Source organism: Oncorhynchus kisutch, linkage group LG3 (genome assembly GCF_002021735.2).
Source record: "Oncorhynchus kisutch isolate 150728-3 linkage group LG3, Okis_V2, whole genome shotgun sequence".
Taxonomy (NCBI): Eukaryota; Metazoa; Chordata; class Actinopteri; order Salmoniformes; family Salmonidae; genus Oncorhynchus; species Oncorhynchus kisutch.
The window spans coordinates 37,428,025-37,434,805 of record NC_034176.2 but is presented as its reverse complement, the minus strand read 5'-3'; the positions used below and the strand labels follow the sequence as shown (position 1 = coordinate 37,434,805).

The following is a 6,781-nucleotide window of genomic DNA, read 5'->3' as shown; positions in this document are numbered from 1 at the left end:
AATTGAATTCATCAATTCAAATTCTATTAGAGATTTGAAACGGAATTGAATGAATATTGCATTAAGTTTTCAAATTAAATTTCAATTTAGTTCCATATTCTATATTTATATTCAGTGTCAATATGGTAGATACAGTACTGCATTCATCCTTTACATTAACTTCCTGAACATATGCCTATGTGGGCTAACACAGTCTTCTGTCATGCATGTTCCGGAGAGTATTAGCTTTCAGAAATGGGCTAAGCTTATTGCCCAAACGATTAAAACCCTAGAGCCAAATTTCTAGGAAGACAATAAATTCAACATACCACAATGGCTTCAGAAACCAACAGAATCTGCTCCTTTGATACCGCTAGCTTCTGTTCACCACAGAGAGAGTTTGATTTTATCGGTCCTCCTCTACCTTTCCTGGTTGGCAAAGTACCAGGATGTTGTTTTGAATCTGAATCTGGGTAGTACTGAATTCAAAAACGTAAATCATTAGAGGTGTAGAATATCTTCCTATCCCGTTGTAATTAGATACCTAATCTTTCTGCCTTGCCACTCCTATGTTACTGTGTCTGGTAGACTTCTAAGATTCATTCAGATTTAATGGTGTGTGTGTGTGTGTGTGTGAGAGAGAGAGAGAGACACACGTCTCAGTGGATACAGTCTGTAAGGAAGAGGACAGGATTCACTCAGACATTGCATTTCTCCTCAAGAAACACGCCTTGCAACTGATTCATTTAACATGGGGAACCAGATAGCCTATTTTTCTCTCCAAACAAACCCTCTCAGGCAGACACTAGTTTAGCCAAAAAGGCATCCCTCCTAAACCAAAAGGTCGGTAGCTCCCATACAGTTGAACTGAATACTGAAAACAAAAATAGACCAAACACTCAATGTCTAAATTCAATAGAATGTTTTTAATTTTCAGATGGCAGGTTCAAGAGAAGATTATGCCAAAGAGAGGCAGCTGAATGTGTACTCAACCTCATTCAAAAAATATTTGTTAATTGACTATGTTGCAGGATGTATGGTTGCTTATTTCAGAAAGCAGTGTTGGTTTTGATCACTGCAGTGATGGAGACAATAGGCTGGCCTTGTTCCCGTGGGTTGGGAGAGAGCTGGCGCCATGCTGTCTACTCAACTGGGTGAATGTCCTCATCAACGCCATCTCTCTCCAATCACACTAATTACCCACAAGGGGAGAGAGACGGAATGGAATGAGACAGAACAGCTGTACACACACATACAGAAAGAAGCACACACACAAAGACACAAATGCACATAGGCACATACAGACACATCCATGCACACAAATGCACACAAACAGACACACACACACACACACACACACACACACACACACACAAACACACACACACACACAGGGTAAAAAGAGCAGATCTCTCCTTTGCCTTAATGATGTGATGTGTTTTTCACTTACCTGTATGTATGAGCCTACCATCTACATGATGGATTCTGGCTGGTGCAACGCACCATGAGGTGTGCTTATCTCTGCTACAGTGATCTGAGTGGCTACTGCTTTGATGCGTTTAGATCAAGAGAATCTGCCAGGACTGAATGGGATGGGTGGGAGCCGAGCAGCATCAGTTCCAGTTTTTCGTCACTGGTCATTTGGACATATCAGGATTGGGCAAAGACAGAGAGCTTGCTTTTGCGAGGGTGGAGACTGTTTTTGCCGGATCTCTCCATTTCGAACACGTACGAACACAGAAGTTTATAAAGCAGCTGACCAAATCACGTGAGATTTTACTTCTGGGTTAGCAAAGATTACAGCAGTACTGCTGGACAGCAGCTCACACACTGCTTGTAGTTTACCACAGTCACAGTTGCGCCCCAAATGGCACCCTATTCCCTATATAGTGCATTTCTTTTGTCCAGGGCTCATAGGGAATAGGGTGCCACACACAATGCTCTCTGATACAGTGCTGAAGGATCAGTTAATCTCTTGTGTGGACCTCCTTGTACATAGTACAGTTATGTTTGGTTGGTTCTCTGTATAACTTTGTTGTTTCTTTGAAATGTCATTGTTAAGCATACCAGATGAACTCATACTGCAGGGGTCGGCAACAGGTGAGCCACGGGCCAAAACCTGTCCACAAGTGATTTCCCCCCACAATTAAGATATGAAATGAATGCTATTTTCAAATACAACCTCTTTTGGGGCTTAGTTGTGGTCAATTTGCAGAATACAGATTATTATTATTAGGTTCCGGCCCTCCAACCATACGCTTCGGCAAAAATTGTCCCACGGCTGAATCTAGTTGCCTACCCCTGCCATGCTGCAACGTTACAAACACTTACTCATTTACTGCTACTCCATATGGCTTGGCTTGTGTGGTCTGTGTTGGTCTCTGTTGTACATTTTGTTTTGAATACATCTGTCACGCTAAACAGCACATGAAAGCAATTGAACATATCCAACTATTGCAGCTGATGTGGTTTACAAGCAGCTGGAGGGAGAAATGCTGCAACTTGGTCTCAGAGCATTTCGTATTATTCTATACGAGACACTCCATTTAGCATAATATGTTACGTATGTATGTTCGTATGTATGTATTAATTTGTGGACTTCCATTATCCATTTCGTGTGATATGTTATGAATTACAATTGTTACAAGTTACCCATTGCAATTCATACAATATATTAAGAATTTGTAATATGTATGATATGTTACGATTTCCAATTTGTTGTGGCTATCATTAGCTAGGTGGCTAGGTGGCTAATTCAAACATTAGCTAGGTGGCTAATGTTTGCTAGGCTATGGGTGAGTGGTTAGGGTTAGGAGTTAGGTTATAGGGTTACGGTTTAGGAGTTAGGTTAAAGGGTTAAGGTTAGGGTTAGGAGAAAGGTTAGCTAACATGCTAAGTAGTTGAAAGGATGTAGTTGCAAAGTTACTAATTAGCTCAAATGCTTACGTTGTCCATGATGAGATTCGAATACGCAACTTTTGGTTTGCTAGACATTTGCGTTATTTTTGCCTTAAGTAACCTTGAGTAACCTTAACCTTTTGTCTTATGTAACCATACCAGTGGAGTCTTGTGGGAGGAGCTATAGGAGGACAGGCTGATTGTAATGACTGGAATGGAATTAATGGAACGGTGTCAAACATATTGAAACAACATGTTAAACTCCATTTAATTTATACCATTCCAGCCATTGCAATGAGCTCATCCTCCTATAGCCCATCCCACCAGCCTCCACTGAACCATACCAAACATATCATACTAATTTTAGTGTCCTGGATTTACATGCACTATGTTACATCTAGTCTGAGACCAGGATGGGAGAAACGTAAGATGAACCATTGAACAAAACAACTTTGTTGTTTTTATTGCACTGATCTATCAAATGGACTTCACTTGTCCTGCTGCTGACTTGTCTGAGGCACTGTTGAACATTTCTGAACACTGTCAGACAATTACCCTGAAGGACTGAACTATTAGCCCAGTATGCAGCATCCCTGGTGGAAGATCTCTGTTTTCAACAGAGCAGCATGTATTACTGTCCAGTTTCCACATTATATCCTCTACCTGACTGAGACCCCTGCATTGGCCATTATCAGCAACTATCCCAAACCACCTCTGTTACACCACTTACTCTCTCGGGTTATGCTTTCATAAGTGTTATTATGTGTTATTTCAGACATGTGTATTTCATATGTATTTGTTACTCTTGTTGAGAGATTTACGTCGACATTGTGAACGCACTTATTGCAGTCGTGTCAAGATATTTATTTTAGCAGGATTCTTCAGGATTCTTCAGTAAAGAAAAATGTAAAAAGAGCAAAGGTATTTACAGTGTTCGTATTGCTTTACACTAAACCCACTATCTCTGATGTACATATTCAGGTGTTTTCTGGGGATTCTTTAGCCTTTTAACACATAGCTTTGTTGTTTGTTGTTTTCATGCAAATCTCAATATCGTGTTAATGTTTTGAATACGTTTGCTCATATTATAGCTACTATTTTAATCTAACATCAGTTTGTCGAGAATATTGTAGCCTATAGTATTTAGTATGACTTCAAACAAAGAATCTAAACAATGTTTAAGTGTAGAAAAAGTTTACACTTAAACCCCCCCCCCCAAATAATGTTGGGGAATTACTAAAACAACACAGACAACAATAATTCCTGACCTCCAGTAGAGACCTCACCACACAGATAAAAGGAGAGAGGAGGGAGAGAAGAGGGAGAGAAGAGGGGGAGGAGAGGGATCGGCGAGTGGAGAGTCCTGTGTCAGAGTAAGTGTGTTTGTGTTTGGACTGGACCTTTGTTTTTTGGTCTGTAAAAGGAGAGCAGAGGGCAGTCTGTGCGTATTAAACACCAGTCCAACTGCACGGGTCTGGACAGAGTGCGTCTGTCCACGTTTCTGTAGACCTGCCAGAACAGCAGTGACTCACAGGCCATGTAATTTATCCGTAAATTGGGATACGTTCCATATGGCAGCCATATGTGCCCTGGTCAAACGCAGAGCTCTATAAAGGGAATAGAGTGCAAATCTCAGACATGGGCTTGGCTTTCGGGAAGCAGTCTATTTAAGAATCATCTGACTGTAACAATCTATCCTATTTCAAGGAAAATATAAAAATATGACATACCTGAATGTTCCTGATGATACTTTTTACAGCATTGTAAGGTGTTTCTGTGAGCAGTGTGTTGGTTGTAGAGCGAGCTAACCGCAGCCCGATCCTTGAATTGCCTCAGTTGCGAATGCATTAGGAGACAGAAGTGAAGTTGACAGATGAACAGAATAGGCAACGAGGAGATACAAAATGATATTGGCAGCATGAAGAGAGTGATAGAGAAGATGGAGACAGAGAGACTGACCGAGGAGAAAAGGCGACGAGGGAGTATAGAGAAACCCATGCAGAGACTGATTATCACGTCTGGATCACCCTCTCTGTTCGAAAGCCAGACTGATCTGCAGCTCATATAAATAGATCCTGATTTCCTCATTCACTTATCTCACTTCTTCTCAGAAGCCTATCACCCCACTCACAGAGAAATGTGAGAGAGGCTGGCAACAGACAGACTAGAAGCTAGATTCTTCCCCAGAGAACAGGTGTGTGTGGCTCTAGTGGCCTGAGCGTCCGTGCAGTGATTAGTGTCGGTGTGCCTAGTTTGCGGTTCAGAAAGTTGCAAGAAATACAAATCACTGATGCATTCTTTAATATTCTTTACATGTAGGCTTAATATTCACTTGCTTTTTTCTCGAGGGCACAACAATTATTATCTGGGGTGATTTATTTTCGTGGTCACACTGGTGCTCCCAAACTAAATGTCAGGTCGAAAAGCAAAATATCTAGGAGCATATGCGACTAAAATGGTTGCACTTTAGAGCCCTGAGTGGCAGGTGGTGGAGAGCGGTAGGGGTTCCGCTTTCCCTTATCAAGCACATCTTTCATTATCATACATTATCGTGTGATCATGCAGTGTAAGTGGATCTATGTTCGTACTTGTGTTCTTCCTTTCTTTCTCTGTCTCATCTTGATGTGCATAAGAAGGGACTTGATCTGAGGGCCCTTAGATGGTACCGTATGTCTCTCTTCAGATGTTCTGCTCTGATTGTCGTAAAGGTTTGTGCTGTTGTGGTTCCCTCAATCAATGTACAAACTGTATTTAAATGAAACAACCACCAATAAAGGCTCCTTTTGTTGAGAGAAACTGTGTCTGTTATTAAGTATGACTATTGATCTTATATACTGTATCTTATTGAGGATTTATTTATACTCTTTTTTTCTGCTTTCATTAGCATTTCTTCTTCCTCTTTCACTATTACTGAAATTACCATAGCATTCTGACAAGGTCTCTCCGAGATACATGTCCCCCTTCCTTAGTGGGCAGTGCAGTTTTGGATAAAGGAGAATAAAGAGAGGGTGAGTCACACCGGGCAGTTGTCTGAGAAGGTCCAACTCACATGTCCATCTGTCCTAAGGGCATGCATAGGAAGCAGATACAAGGACTCTTGATCTCCCTCTCTCACATAAACATGCAGAGACATACAGTATATTCATTCACTGCTACCATAATAATACACATTATATATATATATATATATATATATATATATATATATATATATATAACATTCACTACTACCATTTGTGCTTCCAAGAGACCACTGTGTCTCAGTGCTAGAGGCGTCATTACAGACACCCTAGTTTGGTTGGTGTAGGCTGTCATTGTAAATAAGAATTTGTTCTGAACTTACTTGCCTAGTTAAATAAAGGTTACATTATTATTTGTAATACCATAATAATACACTATATGTATCAGTCACCTGCCTCTGAATGGGTAAAGGACTGACAAACCTAACATTCCCTACGCTGTCAGATTCTTCTCACGTAAAATCAAAAAATGACAATGTGCTTACATAGAGGTGTTGGGTCACATATACTATGCAGTGGAGACAATTAGCTATTACAGTGCAAAGAGAAAGAGGAGTGCTGAGTTGTTATCAGCAGAAGTAAGTTGGGAGGAAGTAACCCCATCAGTGGCAGAGAGAGAGTGACTGTTTTAGAATGTCTATTTGGGAAATGTCCTCCAAACTCTGCTCTAGGGAGAGTGGATGTCAGAAACAAAGATGGAGCCAAGTGTGAAGAGGCATGGGAAGCGAAGCCTCCCGTTGCTCTTTTTTAACTGAGCGTGCATCCCCCTGCTCCTTCACTCACACACACACACACACACACAAACACACGCACGCACGCACACGCACGCACGCACACACACATGCACACACACACACACACATACGCACGCACACGCACACATG

General features: G+C 41.2%; 1 protein-coding gene across 1 annotated transcript in view; it reads left to right on the top strand.

The window, feature by feature from the left end:
- LOC109882231 (substance-P receptor-like) overlaps positions 1 to 4,696 on the top strand; it is a 35,712-nt gene extending 31,016 nt beyond the window's left edge. Inside the window, exon 5 of the mRNA XM_020474332.2 lies at positions 1 to 4,696. This exon is cut by the window's left edge and continues 1,949 nt beyond it. The gene's annotated coding sequence lies outside the window, so the exon portion shown is untranslated.
- Positions 4,697 to 6,781: the final 2,085 nt, after the last annotated feature.